General features: G+C 36.1%; 1 non-coding gene across 1 annotated transcript; it reads right to left on the bottom strand.

Moving 5' to 3' along the window:
- Positions 1 to 416: 416 nt before the first annotated feature.
- On the bottom strand, positions 417 to 523 carry LOC131170087 (small nucleolar RNA R71). Its single transcript, XR_009141030.1, has one exon. It is a non-coding gene; the product is annotated as a small nucleolar RNA R71 (small nucleolar RNA).
- Between the last annotated feature and the right edge of the window lie 18,457 nt (positions 524 to 18,980).

The raw sequence follows: 18,980 nt of genomic DNA, 5'->3' as shown, positions 1-18,980 counted from the left end.
AATCAAGGAGATCCTGAATTTCCAACCATGGGCGATAATAATGATAAACCAAGACTCTTGAGAGATTACGAAGCTCCATCTGTCCAAGGATTTCAGCCCAATGTCACTAGACCCACAGTGGAAGCCAACAACTTTGAATTAAAACCAGCATGGCTCTAAATGATTCAACAAACCCAATTTGCAGGTTCACCTACAGAAGACACCCACACTATCACCTCCAGTGCTTTCTTGCCCTATGTGATACATTCAAGATGAATGGAGTGTCTGATCAGGCAATAAGGCTCAGAGCATTCCTATTCTCCCTCCGGGATAGAGCAAGGAAGTGGTTACTTTCTCAACTAACTGGAACATTGACTACTTAGGAGAATCTCTCTCAAGCTTTTCTAGCAAGGTATTTTCCACCTGCAAAGACTGCAAAACTAAGGCTTGAGCTCAACACCTTCAGACAAAAGGAGGGAGAATCACTTTATGACGCATGGCAAAGATATAAAGACCTAAAAAAAGAATGTCCACACCATGGTATAGAAGATTGGCTATTAGTGCAAAAATTCTATAATGGGTTACTACCCTCTACAAGGAGCACAGTTGATTCAGCTGCAGAAGGTGATCTAATGGAGAAAACAATGCTACAAGCACTTGAACTTCTAGAAAAGGTGGTATACCATAACTATGAGTGGTCAAATGAAAGAGGAAATGCAAGGAAAACTATAGGGGTACTAGAAGTAGATGCCCTAAGCATGATAAATGCTCAATTTGATCAGCTCACAAGGAAACTCAAGAGGATGCAAGCCAACACAGTTAGTACAAATAGTCAACATGAAGACAGCTACGGAGGAGGACACACGAGTTCAGAGTACAGCAATTTCAATGAACCCTCCTCAGAACAGATGAACTATGTGAATACTAGAGGAAACTTCAACCAGAGGCAGTCAAACAATTTGTATTCAAATACTTACAACCTTGGATGGAGGAACTGTAAGAACGGAAGCGTGAAAAACACAAGTTTATACCATTGAATTCAAAATTTTCACCTATGGTCACATGCATCATGCAAGATTTATTTTTATCTATTTGATTTCAATGATAAACAACATATTAAAACTCTTTTAATATGTTTTTGGATCTGTATTTGCCATTTAAGATTTTAAAATTAATCAGATTAATTTTAGAACCCTAGATTAAATCAAGAACGTTTACACTAACCTCTTGATGCACTGCAGCATGTCTGCGCCTTTGAGATTCATCTTCAGGACACCAGATGTTGTCCCTCTAGCTTGTCCACACCAAGAACACCTATGGCAGCCCTTGAACAGCTTCTAAAGCTTTTTCTATTAATTAGAAATTCAAGTTCTGCCTTTTAAGAGATTAGAGATGTAAACAGGACACTAGAAACAATTTCTAGTGTTCTTAATTCAAGAGATTGATGGCTGATCTCTTTGAATTGATGAGAGATGAAGAAGAATATATGAAAAACCTCAAAGTGGCGTGACAAATGAGAGGAGTGGCTGCTGGTTATTTTTTCTTTTCATAACGACACTTAAATAGCTACGTTAACACATTAAACCCTTGCCACATGTCACCCTTTGATTAGCTCTAGGTTTAAGTGACCCAATCACTTTGTGCCAAGTGTCAAACCTATATTTAATCTTTATTTTAATCATCTTACATGATTAAAAAACATTTGGCAAGTTTATGTGTAATCCCATGTGTCACCATCTCATGGTGCCATGTGTCACACTATGAAATGACTAAAATGCCCCTGTGTCTTAATTTTGAGTTCTTAACCCAAAATAATTATTTTTCTTCTTCTAATTAATTTATATCAAATATAAATTAATTAATTAATCTCTATTAATTCATTTCTCATTAATTAAATTTATATTTAAACACTTTAAATATAAATTTAATTTATACTACACATCCAATAATCTAGATTTGGTTTCAAGTCATGCTAGGGACTTTGCAATTTAATTGCAAACCAAACCTATTAATTAATCAATTAAACTCTTTAATTAATTAATTAAATCATATTTAAATAGGTGATAACTTGTGTATGTGTGTGACTTACTAGGCTCATCACTAATTGGCAATGAGACAGGATATCAACTCTTAATATCATCAGAACTCTTTCTTACCATAAATGATTTCTCTAAATCATTTTATGAACCTCATAGACCATGGTTAACACCTAGCATAGCATGTCATGGCCACCCAATTAGTAATAAGGTTTACCTTAAATGAACCTATAATCATATGTTACCATGCACTAGAATCTCTCTGTTACAAAATCCCAACTTAAGCTGGAGTCATGGTTTATGTCAAACTCCATTTGCTATGAATATTATGTTCTCTTTTAATTCCAGTTCTTGATTAAAAAGATATTTTCATCAGAAACTCTTTTCTGTATAAATCTATCTGTCCTGGCCAGGAACTTGAAACATCAAGAACAATTAAATGAACATAGGATTTTATCTCTATTTACTTAGAGGAACATATTCCATCTTGATCAACACCTACCTCCATATATAACTAGTAGGCGCCAACACATGCCCATATACCCATACATAGTACAAGTATGAAAGCAGTATCAAACTCAAACTACCTATATACAAGATAATTGTGCTATCTCAGGTCTAAAGATTATATGCACTGATATGATTTATGACAAAACATTGACAAGAGTAAACTCTATGTGCTTGTCATAAGTGTCACTGGTTCGGCCTACTTATCATTTATAAGTTCCTATCATGTTTGTTATATGGCATGAGACTCACCATTCCATCTTATTTATATCTCATATGAATAACTTGGGAACAAACATGAATAAAATCTTTCTGGATAAGTCATGTCCTTATTATGAAGTATCATCGATTGTGAACCTATTTATGATACTTTGTGCTGAAAATATTGTCACTCATATTCTTAACAACTTAAGAATAATATTTCTAACAAAATATCAATGGACCTTTTCGCTCTATCTCTATAGATGCAAATCCCAAGAATATAGGTTGCCTCCCCTAAGTCTTTCATGGAGAATGTATTTGACAGCCATACCTTTATAGTCGTCAACATACCTGTGTCATTACCCATCAACAGTATGTCATCCACATATAAGACAAGGAAAGTGATAGCACTGTCACTAACCTTCTTATATACACATGGCTCATCCTCATTTTTGATAAAACCAAAGGATTTAATGGCTTCATCAAAACAGATGTTCCAACTCCTCAAAGCTTGTTTCAACCCATAAATGGATTGCTTTAGCTTGCATATCTTGGAACCATCTTGGGATTCAAAACCCCTAGGTTGTTCCATGAAAATGTTTTCTTCAATGTATCCATTGAGAAAAGTTGTTTTGACATCCATCTGCTAAATCTTATAATCATAGTATGCAGTTATTGCTAATAAAATCCTAATTGATTTAAGCATGGCAACAGGCGAGAAAGTCTCCTCATAATCGATTCCTTACCTTTGGCGAAACCCTTTCGCTACTAGCCTTGCATTATAGGTCTCTACCTTTCCATCAGAACCAATTTTCTTCTTGAAAACCCATTTGTTCCCTATAGGTACAATACCTTCAGGTGGGTCAACAAGATCCCAAACTTGATTCTTATACATGGAATCAATCTCGGATTTCTTAGCATCAATCCATTTTGAAGAGTCTATATCTGATATAGCTTCTTCAAAAGTAAGTGGATCATCTCCATGATCTACTTCTTCATGAGTAGACAACTCTTGTTCTTCTTCATGAAGAAAACCATATCTCACTTGTGGGTGAGATACCCTGGTTGTTCTACGAGGAACAGCTGTAGATGTTTCATCAATGGGTATAGGTTGACTAGATGGATCTATATCCATCTGATCTGTTGGTTGGTCAGAATTCTCCAATTCTAACTCTATTTGCCTTCCTGTGCCTCCTTCTTGAATAAACTGTTGTTCAAGAAATGTGGCATCTCTACTTATCACAACCTTTTGTGAAGTAGGCAAATAAAAATAATATCCAAAACTATCTTTTAGATATCCAACAAATCAACCTTTTTCTGATCTGGTCTCCAATTTATCAATGTTCAGCTTTTTGATATAAGCTGGACAACCCCAAATCTTAACATGCTTAAGACTTGGTTTTCTTCCATGCCATATCTCATAAGGTGTGGAAGAAACTGATTTTGATGGAATCCTATTCAGAATATACAAAGCTGATTCTAATACAAATCCCCAAAAGAAGATTGGCATATCAGTATAGCTCATCATACTACGTACCATATCCAATAGGGTATGATTTCTCCTTTCAGATACACCATTCAGTTGTGGCGTTCCTGGAGGAGTCAGCTGAGAAACAATGCCATGCTCTCTCAAGTATTCATCAAATTCAGTACTCAAATATTCACCTCCACGATCTGATCGAAGAGCTTTAATACTCTTTCCTGTTTGATTTTCTACTTCAGATTTAAATTCTTTGAACTTTTCAAAAGATTCATGTTTGTATTTTATCAAATACAAATACCCAAATCTTGATTTATCATCAGTAAAGGTAATAAAATAATGAAAACCCCCTCTAGCCATTTCTTTAAATGGACCACATACATCACTATGTATTAGCTCCAAAATATTTTCAGCTCTTAGCCCTTGTCCAACAAAGGGTGATCTAGTCATTTTGCCCTGAAGGCAAGATTCACAAGTTGGAGTAGGCTCAGAGCCCAATGAGGATAGAATCCCCATTTTCTCTAGTTTTGCAATCCTATCTTCTGCAACATGACATAACCTTAAGTGCCAAATATATTTTGAACTTGAGTTGGTTTTCACCATGGCATTGCATTCTTTTAGATCACTTGCATTCAATTTGTGTTTGTCATTATTATCCAAATAATAAAGACCATCATTCATATAACCCGGACCAACATATTTATTTCTAAAATAAATATTGCAAACATCATCTGTGAACTGAAATTCATAGCCATTTCTAGTCAAACTAGATATAGAAATGATGTTCTTAAAAGCATCAGGTGCATATAAAATATTATCCAAACACAAAACATGTCCAAACATGTAAAAAGATTTAGATCCTATGGCTAAAGCTTCAACAGTTGAGCCATTGCCAATCCGGACTCTAATATCTTGAGAGCATCGCCACTCTTGTTTGCTAGTTCTTGCATATCATTAGAAATGTGAGAACTGGCACCAGTATCTAAAACCTAAGCTGTAGATGAACTATGATTATCATCAGAATCTAAATAACAAGATATGGACATACCTTCCGAAGGTGTATCCTTCTTGTCCTTCAGAGAAGCAAGATACTCTGGGAAGTTCCTTTTCCAGTGCCCATCCTTTTGGCAGTGGAAACACTTTCCTTTGCCTCCATCAGCTTTAGTCTTCCTTTTCTATTTATCTATTTTCTTGGAAGGACCAGGAATCTGAGGTTTCTTTTTCTTATTGCCCTTCTTCTTGTTGGACTTTCCAGCAGAAGAAGATGCAACCAAAGCTACCTCTTTTCCTTTATTGCCTGGCATATTCTTTTGGGCAATAACCAGCATGTTGAGTAAACCAGCTAAGGTGCATTCCTGTTTAGTCATATGGAAATTTGTCACAAAATTCCCAAAAGACTCAGGAAGGGACTGAAGGATTAAATCCGTCTGTAGTTGGAAATCCATGTTGAAGTCAAGATGTTCCAACTGCTCAATCAGCCAAATCATCTTGTGGACATGATCCCCAACATTCTGTCCCTCAGACATCCTCATACGGAATAGCTGTCTAGATATCTCATACCTAGCATTCCTGCTGTGCTCACCATACAACTCTTGTAGGTGAAGGAGGATCTCACTCGCACTCTGCATGTTCTCATGTTGCTTCTGTAATTCATTACTCATAGAAGCAAGCATGTAACACTTAGCTCTCATATCATGCTCCTTCCACTTGTCCAAAGTTTCATGTTCCTCTTGTGTGGCCTCTGGAGGTAAGGGACCAGGAACATTTGAATCTAGAACATATCCTATATGTTCAAGGTTTAGGACAAGTTTCAAATTTCTTAGCCAATCAGACAGATTAGGTCCTGTCAACCTATTGTGATCAAGTATGCTTGCAAGGATATTGGATGGTGGTGGTTGTTTTGTGCTCATTTTTATCAGAAAATTAACTACAGAAAATAACCAGATTAATTAGTAAATGTATCATGTAATTAACCAAAATGATTATGGTCTTTTAATCAAATTGGTCCTCCCACTAACTTAACGAATCTTACACTTCCAAAGTAGAAAACGGAAATCCTAGTTGGATGGATTTCTAGTGGGTGATTGAATTCTTATAATTCTATTGATCATCCTCAGGTACATCCATTATTGGAATTGCAATAAACTATAAGTAAGCAACTCCTTGCCCATCACATCTCATGTGAGGTTCAATCCTTTACCTAGCCCCTAATGCTCAAAATCTCAGGTACATCCATTATTGACTTATCTTGCATTAGTTAAGTTGATCCCATTGAGCCAGTAATTATGCAAATAATTTTAATTTCCTCAGGTACATCCAATACTGGCCACTAAACCATTTACATATTTATAACATCTCATGCTTAACAATTATTCTTAAGAAAATCTCTTAGATTAATTGCATCTTATGCAACTATTTAAAATTTCTTAAAATAATTGCCTCAATGGAGGGCCTATGTTATAATTACTTTAATTATAGCATTTCCAACTTAATCATTTGTTTGGAAGATTTTATGGTCATTCTAATTACTATTAAGGTCTCACTTTGCACATTATCCAATTAGCATGTATATATCATATAATAGCATACATTCCCATACATCTCATGCATTCATGGATAAGCAATAAATATGGTATGATCATGGACTTTCTAAGGGATTCAATTCTGAGCCACCAAGAATTGAATCAGGGCATTCCTAGGTGCATTTTATTCATTCATTTTACAAGAGTTGCTGAAGGAGTACATAATCAACACTTGATCTTTAATTCCTCCCACTGGTCCCACCAATGCTCTTAACCTTCTTGAACTTCTTGCAATCCAATATTACATGGTAATCCTTGGCAAACGAAGGCGAATTTACAAGAACTTAAGTAAATGAAATTGCAACCCAAAAATTATTACAAACTTAATAATACATGCCCAAAATAAATTAAAATAAATTAATTAATTTATAATCCCAAAAGAAACATAAAAGAAATAAATCCAATCACATTGGTCTTTTATAGTCCATGATCATCCATCATGCATATCACTATTTAACAATTAAATAAAACATACATACTTAAATTAAATTGAATATCTCATATTCAATATAAAAATCTAGATTTGAATATGATTCAAATAAATTTAAAAAATTCAGATTTGAATCTCATTCAAACATTTAAAAATTCATATTTGAATCACATTCAAACAACTTTAAAAATTCAGATTTTAATCACATACAAACATTTTTTAAAAAATCAGATTTGAATCACATTCAAACATTTATTAAAAAATCAGATCTGAATTTTATTCAATCAATTTTAAAAAATCAGATTTAAATATGATTCAAACAACTTTAAAAATTCATATTTGAATCACATTCAAACAACTTTTAAAATTCAGGTTTGAATCACATTCAAACAATTTTTAAAATTCTGATTTGAATCATAATTTAATTGTGTGATTAAAATTATAATTAAACAATTTAATTAGGCATAGGATGAGCTTTTAGATCATACAACAATTGTAAATTAAAAAGCAAACCTTGCGCCACCTTGAAGAAGCTTTGTTGCCGCCACCAATGGTGGCTTCATCATGTGTGCCGCCACACATCCATTGCAACCAGCAATGGATCAATCATCTCATGATCAAATCACACAATTAAATCATATAATCAACAATCTAAATGGCAAATATAGTGGCTCTGATACCAATTGTAAGAACGGAAGCGTGAAAAACACAAGTTTATACCATTGAATTCAAAATTTTCACCTAGGGTCACATGCATCATGCAAGATTTATTTTTATCTATTTGATTTCAATGATAAACAACATATTAAAACTCTTTTAATATGTTTTTGGATCTGTATTTACCATTTAAGATTTTAAAATTAATCAGATTAATTTTAGAACCCTAGATTAAATCAAGAACGATTACACTAATCTCTTGATGCACTGCAGCGTGTCTGCGCCTTTGAGATTCGTCTTCAGGACACCAGATGTTGTCCCTTTAGCTTGTCTACACCAATAAAACCTATGGCAGCCCTTGAACAGCTTCTAAAGCTTTTTCTATTAATTAGAAATTCAAGTTCTACCTTTTAAGAGATTAGAGATGTAAACAGGACACTAGAAACAATTTCTAGTGTTCTTAATTCAAGAGATTGATGGCTAATCTCTTTGAATTGATGAGAGATGAAGAAGAATAGATGAAAAACCTCAAAGTGGCGTGACAAAGGAGAGGAGTGGCTGCTGGTTATTTTTTCTTTTCATAACGACACTTAAATAGCTACGTTAACACATTAAACCCTTGCCACATGTCACCCTTTGATTAGCTCTAGGTTTAAGTGACCCAATCACTTTGTGCCAAGTGTCAAACCTATATTTAATCTTTATTTTAATTATCTTACATGATTAAAAAACATTTGGCAAGTTCATGGTGCCACGTGTCACAATCTCATGGTGCCACGTGTCACACTATGAAATGACCAAAATGCCCCTGTATCTTAATTTTGAGTTCTTAACCCAAAATAATTATTTTTCTTCTTCTAATTAATTTATATCAAATATAAATTAATTAACTAATCTCTATTAATTAATTTCTCATTAATTAAATTCATATTGAAACACTTTAAATATAAATTTAATTTCTACTACACATCTAATAGTCTAGATTTGGTTTCAAGTCATGCTAGGGACTTTGCAATTTAATTGCAAACCAAACCTATTTAATTAATCAATTAAACTCTTTAATTAATTAATTAAATCATATTTAAATAGGTGATAACTTGTGTATGTGTGTGACTTACTAGGCTCATCACTAATTGGCAATGAGACATGATATCAACTCTTAATATCATCAGAACTCTTTCTTACCATAAATGATTTCTCTAAATCATTTTATGAACCTCATAGACCATGGTTAACACCTAGCATAGCATGCCATGGCCACCCAATTAGTAATAAGGTTTACCTTAAATGAACCTATAATCATATGTTACCATGCACTAGAATCTCTCTGTTACAAAATCCTAACTCAAGCTGGAGTCATGGTTTATGTCAAACTCCATTTGCTATGAATATTATGTTCTCTTTTAATTCCAGTTCTTGATTAAAAAGATTTTCTCATCAGAAACTCTTTTCTGTATAAATCAATCTGTCCTGGCCAGGAGCTTGAAACATCAAGAACAATTAAATGAACATTGGATTTTATCTCTATTTACTTAGAGGAACAGATTTCATCTTGATCAACACCTACCGCCATATATAACTAGTAGGAGCCAACACATGCCCATATACCCATATATAGTACAAGCATGAAAGCAGTATCAAACTTAAACTACCTATATACAAGACAACTGTGCTATCTCAGGTCTAAAGATTATATGCACTGATATGATTTATGACAAAACATTAACAAGAGTAAACTCCATGTGCTTGTCATAAGTGTCACTGGTTTGGCCTACTTATCATTTATAAGTGCCTATCATGTTTATTATATGGCATGAGACTCACCATTCCATCTTATTTATATCTCATATAAATAACTTGGGAACAAACATGAATACAATCTTTCTGGATAAGTCATGTCCTTATTATGAAGTATCATCGATTGTGAACCTATTTATGATACTTTGTGCTAGAAATATTGTCACTCATATTCTTAATAACTTAAGAATAATATTTCTAACAAAATATCAATGGACCTTTTCTATTACACATAAATATATTGTGTAAACGGAAAAGTGGAAATGCCTTTTATTAATAAAAATATGTACAAGATACATACTAAATGATATGCTTTAGGGCATACTACTAACAGGAACCACCCAATTTTCTCATGGTCTAATCAACAGAACCAGCCAATAAATAAGCAACAAGGGTACAAACCACCAGCACCCCTTGGATTTCAGAACAGAGGTCAAAACTTTGCACAGCCACCACTTCCTCTCCAGCACCAACAACCTGAACAAAAAATGGCTATGGAAACCCTGATGGAAGGGTTCCTAGTAGCTCAACAAAAACAAATAAATAGCTGACTTCTAGAGTGGACTAACTTGCTACTCACAATAAGATGCTAGAGAATCAGATCGCTCAACAAGCAAGCTCTTCAAGTAAGGCTGCTGGCAAACTGCCTAGCCAACTAGAAATGAACCCAAGGGAACATTGTAAGGCAATTACACTGAGGAGTGGGAGAACTCTAGTACAACCAAAGGTAGAACTAATAGAGGAAACCATAGAAAAATCTTAAGACTAAGCAGAGAAAAAGGAGGAAGAAGCTAAGAAAGATTACGAAGAGGAAGCAAGGAAGACAAAGAAATTACCAGAACCATACTAGCCTCCCCTACCTTTTCCTTAGAGATTTCAGAAAGCCAAATTGGACAAGCAGTTTGGGAAGTTTTACAAAAGCTTTACATCAACATCCCCTTCACTGAAGCACTTTCTCAGATGCCATCCTATGCCAAATTTCTTAAGGAAATTCTGTCAAAGAAAAGAAAGCTAGAAGACTATGGAACAGTAGCTCTAACAGAGGAAATGCAGTGCCATACAGCAAAACAAATTACCTCCAAAGTTAAAAGATCCAGGAAGCTTCTCCATACCTTGCCTTATTGGTGATAAGAAAATAGACAAGGCTCTCTGTGATCTTGGGACAAGCGTCAGTTTAATGCCTCTATCAATATGCAAAAAGCTAGAGATCGAGGAATTGAAACCCAGAACAATCTCATTGTAGTTGGCTGATAGATCTGTTAAATATTTTGTAGGAATACTAGAGAACATTCCGATCAAAGTGGGCAAATTCTTCATTCCAGTGGATTTTGTTGTCCTTAAGATGGAAGAAGATGTTAAAATTCCTATCATCTTGGGAAGACCATTCTTGGCAACTACCAGAGCTATCATAGATGTCAAAAATGGGCGACTAACTTTCAAAGTAGGAGAAGAAAAAGTGGAGTTCAACTTGTTTGACACAATGAAACACAAATTTGAACCTAATGAATGCTTCAAAGTCGACACAATTGATGAACATGTTAAAAAGGAATTTCATGAGACACATCCTAAAGATCCTCTTGAAGCATGTATTGTGCATAGCCACACAGTGGATGATGAAAAAATAGAAATAGCAGCCTGTGCACAACAGTTAGCAGCTCATCCACCCCTACCATTAGTTAACGCTTCCGAGATGGAGGATTTGAAGGAGGAACAAACCGAAGGTAAGCTCCAGGAAAATGCCAAACAAGTAGAGCTTAAACCTCTCCCCTCCTTGCTAAGGTATGCATTTCTGGACTCAAATTCTAAATATCCTGTTATAATCAATGCTAGCCTATTTAAATTAGAAGAGGAAAAATTGTTAAGGGAACTTAGGATCCATAGCAAAGCCATAGGGTATAAGATAGAAGACCTAAAGGGAATCAACCCTTCACTTTGCATGCATAGGATACCCATGGAAGAAAGCAGTAAACCCACAATCGAGCACCAAAGAAGACTTAACCTAAACATGAAAGAAGTAGTCAAGAAGGAAATTTTAAAACTATTAGATGCAGGTATCATATACCCAATCTCTTATAGTAAATGGGTTAGTCCAATACATGTAGTTCCTAAGAAAGGTGGGACAACTGTTATAAAAAATGCAAGCAATGAACTAATCCCTACTAGAGTAGTCACTAGTTGGTGAATGTACATAGACTATAGAAAATTGAACAGTGCCACCAAAAAAGACCATTTTTCTCTCCCCTTCATTGACCAAATAATAGAAAGATTGGCAAAACACTCCTATTTCTGTTATCTAGATGGGTATCCGGGATTCTTTTAAATTCCTATTCACCTAAAAGACTAAGAAAAGATAACATTCACTTGCCCCTATGGAACATTTGCATATAGGAGAATGCCTTTTGGTCTTTGTAATGCCCCTGCTACCTTTCAAAGATGCATGATGGCTATCATTTCTGATTATATTGAAGATATCATCGAAGTTTTTTATGGATGATTTTTCTATCTATGGAACTACTTTTGATGATTGTCTAGCTAATTTATCTAAGGTGTTGCAAAGATGTGAAGAATCAAACCTGGTCCTAAATTGGGAAAAATGCCACTTTATGGTAAGGGAAGGTATAGTTCTGGGACATTTGATATCAGAAAGAGGAATTGAAGTAGATAAGGCAAAAATTGAGATCATTGAAAACATGCCACCACCAACATCAGTCAAGGGAGTGTGAAGCTTTTTGGGACATGCAGGATTCTACAGAAGATTTATCAAGGACTTTTTCAAAATAGCTAAGCCACTTACTAACTTATTAAGCTAAGATGTTCCCTTTGATTTTAATGAAAATTGCCTTGTTTCCTTTAACAGGATAAAAGAAGCCCTGATATCAGCACCAATAATGCAGCCACCAAATTGGAAGTTACCATTCGAGGTTATGTGCGATGCGAACGACTTTACAGTTGGAGCAGTGCTCGAGCAAAGAAAGGATAAAAAGCTCCATGCTATTTATTATGCTAGCAAGACATTAGATGATGCGCAAATTAATTATGCTACTACAGAAAAGGAATTCCTAGCAATGGTATTTGCAATGGATAAGTTCAGATCTTACCTCATTAGGTCAAAAGTCATTGTATTTATAGATCATGCTGCAATCCGGTACCTTTTGAACAAGAAGGAAGCAAAACCAAGGCTGATTCGATGGATCCTACTCCTACAAGAATTTGACCTTGAAATAAAGGACAAAAAGGGATCCGAAAATGTAGTAGCTGACCATCTTTCCAGACTAAAATTGGAGTACATGGAGGACTTTGAAGATTTGCCAATTGATGATTCATTTCCTGATGAGCAATTACTTACATTCTCCAAGGCTCCATGGTACACTAATTTTGTTAACTTTCTTGTATGCAAGATACTACCTCCAAACATGACTTATTAGCAAAGGAAGAAATTCCTACATGATGTAAGATATTACTTATGGGAGGAACCTCTACTATGCAAGAGATGTAATGATGGGTTGATAAGAAGATGCATACCAGAGGAAGATATGGAAAGTGTCATTTGATCACTATATGGAGGACATTTCAGCAGCTCAAAAATCGCAGCAAAAATTTTGCAAGGCAGGGTTTTACTGGCCATATATATTTAAGGATGTAAGATCCTTTGTGCTAGGTTGTGATCAATGCCAAAGAACAGGTAATAGCTCAAGAAGGAATGAAATGCCACTGCATGGTATACTTGAGATAGAATTGATCGATGTATGGGGAATAGACTTCATGGGCCCATTTCCCTCTTCCCGTGGAAATAAGTATATTCTGGTTGGAGTTGATTATATATCAAAATGGGTAGAAGCAATTATGACATCAACCAACGATGCTAGAGTGGTCACAAGGTTCCTTAAGAAAAACATTTTCACATGATTTGGCACACCACGAGCAATAATCAGTGATGGAGGAAGTCACTTCTGCAACCAACAATTCGAAATACTACTGAAAAAGTATGGAGTGACTCACAATGTGGCCACACCTTACCATCCTCAAACCAGCGGTCAAGTAGAAATCTCGAACAGGGAATTGAAGCAGATTCTGGAAAAAACCATAAACAGTTCGAGGAAGGACTGGTACATAAAGTTAGATGATACACTTTGGGCATACTGCACTGCATATAAAACCCCAATTGGCACAACACCCTTCTGTCTGGTTTATGGAAAATCATGTCATCTCCCTGTTGAACTTGACCATAAATCTTACTAGGCAATTCAGATCTTAAACTTCGACCTCAAAGCTGCTGGTGAGAAAAGGTTCTTACAACTGAATGAGTTGGAAGAAATCTAACAGGATGCATACGAAAATGCCAAAATCTTCAAGGATAAAACCAAAAGATGGCATGACAGGCGTATAGCAAAGAAAGAGATAAAAGAAGGAGATCTTGTCCTCTTATTCAACTTTCGATTGAAACTCTTTCTGGGGAAGCTGAAATCAAGATGGTTCAGACCTTTCAAGGTCACCTAAGTCTTCCCACATGGAGCAGTAGAGGTATGGAGAGAAACCTCAGGCGCATTCAAGGTCAATGGGTAAAGGCTGAAGCCTTACTTTCAGGGAGAACCCATAGAAATGGGAGTCAATTGCACTCTCAATCCTCCTACTGATAGACCATAAATAAGCAAAGTCCAGCTAAAGACTATAAACGAGTGCTTTTTGGGAGGCAACCCAAAATTTTTCTGAACTTTTCTTATTTTCTTTTTTCTTTAATATTGAATTTTTGTTTCGTACTCATTAGTATTTCATTTTGTAGGATTTTTGAAAAGGGGAATAGAGATCAAGAGAGGAAGGGAATCACCAAGTCAAAACCATAAAAGGGAAAATTGAACAAAACCGGGGAAGTAACTCTATTATTAATCTTTGCATCCATTTCATGTGTTATGATGATAAAATTTTTCATTTGCCAAAGATTTGAAAAATCAGAAAATTACACGGGTTGTGTACTGTGTTACACACCCCGTGTAACTTTTTGAAAATCCATAAATTTCATGCAATCTCAACCCTTCAGGAGACAGAAAGTTATACGGGTCCCAGAGGTCATTTACACGGGCCGTGTACTACAACAGATTTCGAAAATTTCGGGCAAAAATTTACACGGCCCTACATGTTGGGACTCGTGTAGTGATACACGACCCATGTATTTCGTCATAGATGCGACTCCTGGGGCATGAAATGCGCGAAACGAAGAGTCCTAACGGCTCTTTAAATGCACCCCTAGCATTAAAACCTTTCATAAACACAAAACCCTTCATCTACTCCCTTCTTAGCTTATAAAAGCCTCTCAAATCTCATTTCCCTTCAACAAAATCCTACTCTTCTCCTTCCCAAAAACACATTTATGGCTCCTGCAAAGAGATCTGCAAGAAGGATCGGCTCTTCTTCAAGGCAAAGAGGAGAATCCTCACCTTTTCCACCCTAGCCTCTAACCCAATGCCCAAGAATGAGAGTAGCCACTCCCTAACAATCTCAACAAGCCCCTCCTCCACCGTAACCATAGCCATAACCCTCTCCACAACCTAAAATCTCTATTCCTTGGGGATTTTGAGATGATGACCATAAAGCAATATGCACCCGACTTCATGCTCAAAAAATATCCTCCACCAAATACATGGATTTTCTACTTTTGGAGCAAATCGGGTTGCAAGAGGAAATCAATGGGCTACTTAACAGCATTGAGTGGACAAGGTTCGTCTAACTCCAATTTCTGGACTACAAAGACACAATGCTGTAATTTTTGGGTAGCGTCAAGGCTAACTTATGGCCCACCGACAGGGAGGACAGGGGCAGAATTGAGTTTCGCCTACTTGGTGTAGACCGGCAATGAACATGGACGAGTTCAATGCCATCTTCAGCTTTGACAGTGTCGGCCACTAAGAGATCCCAAGGATTTGCATGTTGTACAACAACATCAACTTTTGGGATTCCATTGCACTAAACACAGATCCCTACAACTCTAACAAATCCAAATCAATGGGCATCACTAGTCCAACACTGCGATATATGCACCAGTTCGCCGCTCACACCATAATGGGCCGTGGCAACAGCCTCGGCGTTGTTAACGTTAGTGAGCTATTTTTCCTATGGTGCATAGTACCTGAACAGCGCTGCAGCACTGGCTTTTTCCTGTGGAACCATCTCCGATGGCTCTGCCAATAGTCTACCGGGCACATTGTACTTGGTGGCCTTGTCACCACCATTGCCCTCCACTTCGGCTTCATTTCAGAACATCACAGACTGTGCTTTGTTACTAGAACGTCGAGAATTGATCAAACTATCTACATATCCATGGGGATATGTAAGAAGGTGGGCAAATCATGCTACTTGGTAGATGCCGAAGGAAACACCATCCCTCAGAGAGACGAGGCAAGGGAGGGACCTGGCAAAACTTCACAGCCTCAAGAAGAAGGACAAGGACGGATGTTTGAAGAATCCCCCGTTCGAGTGCCCCCGCACACACTACCACTGACAAATCCAGTCCTCGTATACCTGCAATGCATGGAGACCACAATATATGGCAGGATGTGAGCTATCGAAGGTAGCCTCCAAGAAGCACACAACAAGCTAGACATACTAATGGACAAGTTAGATGAGGAGGATGAGGAGGATGAGGAGCAAGGATCACCAACATCACCATCATCATCATCAGAGGCCTTTTAGAGCTAGGACTATAGGATAGGATCTTTATTGTAATATCTTATATGCCCTGTCCTAACTTGCAACCATAGGTCTCTTTTATTTGCTTTATGTTCAAAAATTTACCATGCTTAATAAATAATATGCTTCCTTAAAATTTTTGTACATTTGCTCTGATTTTGCACATTATATTAACACTGAGGACAATGTCTGGTTTGAGTTTGGGGGCGGATACATTTGCACTTGCATATCATTACATGCACATTATTGCATTGTTTAAATTCAGCTACATTATTCTCGTGTATCAAAATGTTCAAGAATTTTTTCAAATTTTTGGATTGTAAATTGTGAAACTTAGCACTATAACCAAATTTTTAGTAAGCTAATAATTGGACTCCACCGGATAGAGGAATGAACGTATCTAGATGGGCAAAAAGGAATTCTAACATGTTGTTTGTGAAGAAACTAATCTCTTTTATGGAACTAGACTAGTTAAACCTCTTCATAACTATTAATTTATCACATTGAACATGTAGAATTAGGAGAACAAATTTTGAAACACAAGCAAACTTAAAAATTTCCTCGCTAGCTCTAGAACATATCTCTTGGACCTATCAAGGCGAAATCCTAGCATAGGCTTGATGAAGAAATGATTAAGGCATTCTTTGATATAGCCTCATTAAGCCTTAGCCACCCCTAATTAAAATGTATATCCCTTGTAGCCAACTTGAAGCTTATGTTCATTCCTTAAATTTATTGCTTACCCATGTTATTCACCTAGCCCCTAACTTAAACACCTACCATACCCTTTTGAGGAAGCAAAATGCATAAAGAAAATGAAGAGAGGATGTGGAACTCAAGAAAGAATAAGAGTGTACAATTGAAACCAAAGAAAAATTTGCCTTTCCAACCCAGCAAAAGCAATGAGTTTGGGGGAGAGGACAAAAAGGAAAAAGAAAAGAAGTCCCAAGATAAGTATCATGGAAGTATGCTTGGCAATATAAAAAGCCAAAAGCCTTTTCTCTCCACACAAAATATGTAAAAACGAACTCAGTATACTTGGATTTTATACATACATGCTATCCTCATAATTGTATTTCCTAAAAACCATTTCATTGGCAACGAAGTTTATCCCTCTAGCCCTATTACAACCCTTTTAAAAACCTTTTGATCTTTTGAAAAAGCACATGCTACATTAGTGGAGATAGAAAATTGAGATATGCCTATGGAGTTGGAATTGAAATACTTCATCTCAATTACTCACAAAAGAGGCAGATTTGGGGGAGTTAGTGTTTCTTAATTCTATCTCGATAAAACAGGTTGTTTGTGGCTTATTAATGGTCTTGTATAGAGGAATAATTAGTCGAAACACCATGAAATGAGGTGAAGTTCCAAACAGGCAGCTATTAGAACCCTTATGCCTTGAAAGAGGGAAATTGGTATGAAGGTTGGAGGAGTTCAATTCTATGCTTATTAAATTGATGGTTTTATTCCTAAGTAGCCTCAGAAATTTGTTTTAAAACAGAGTTTTGCTATGCTTGAGGACAAGCAAAAGTTTGAGTTTAGGGGTATTTGACACACTTGAATTGTATATATGTTTTTAAGCGCATTTGCATTCTATTTCATAACATTTAGTCAAGCATTTTCATGCATAATAGTTGATTTCATTAGTTTTTGTAATTTCTATTATAAAGCCCTTAGTTCCATGTTTTCTGCATCATTTCAGGTGTTTGGGTGAAGCTACAGAAGTATAGGAGTGCAAGAAAAGTTTGGAGAGTTAAGAGACAGAGAATTGGTGCTGATATAAAGTACACGGGTCGTGTAAACTAAGCCTTAGACCCGTGTAAATCTCTGCTAGAAGAAAGCCAAGAGAATGGATGAGAAACACAAGTACACGAGTCGTGTAATGAGACCCATGTAATCTGCAGGGACCCATGTAAGTCTCTACCAAATGCAAGCTTAAAGAAACTTATGGGAACAACAGTACATGGCCTGTGTAATCAGGCCCGTGTAGTTGGCACAGACCCATTTAACTTTCTGTGCCAAAACAAGACCATGCGATTCTCCTCCAACAAGTTACATAGCCCTACTTTGCGGGACCTATGTAGTGACACACGGGCCGTGTACTATGCTGCAGCCAGTTTTATAACTTGAATTTCCCACCTGTTTTAGGAAAAAAATGAGACTCCTAAGGCCCTTTGGACTCAGAACAACTTAACCCTAGAGCAACTAATATAAATAGAAAAGGAAAAATTAAAAAAAAAAAAAAAGACGACTATCGTCGGGAGTTTTGCTGAAGGTTGCTACTATCGCACTCTGCATCAGTACCAACAGAAGTTCTCTAGCTGAAGTTCCACAAGATCAAAGCTGCAAATTATCTTCAGTTTCTTTGTTTCATCTGTTAGTAGTATGCCCTAGAGCATATCATTTAGTATGTATCTTGTACATATTTTATTAATAAAAGGCATTTCCACTTTTTCGTTTATATAATATATTTATGTGTAATAGAAAAGGTCCATTGATATTTTGTTAGAAATATTATTCTTAAGTTGTTAAGAATATGAGTGACAATATTTCTAGCACAAAGTATCATAAATAGGTTCACAATCGAGGATACTTCATAATAAGGACATGACTTATCCAGAAAGATT

The sequence above is a fragment of the Hevea brasiliensis genome, chromosome 10, assembly GCF_030052815.1.
Source record: "Hevea brasiliensis isolate MT/VB/25A 57/8 chromosome 10, ASM3005281v1, whole genome shotgun sequence".
Taxonomy (NCBI): Eukaryota; Viridiplantae; Streptophyta; class Magnoliopsida; order Malpighiales; family Euphorbiaceae; genus Hevea; species Hevea brasiliensis.
Note: the sequence above shows the minus strand (reverse complement) of the source record. Positions and strands in the feature narration are given on the sequence as shown.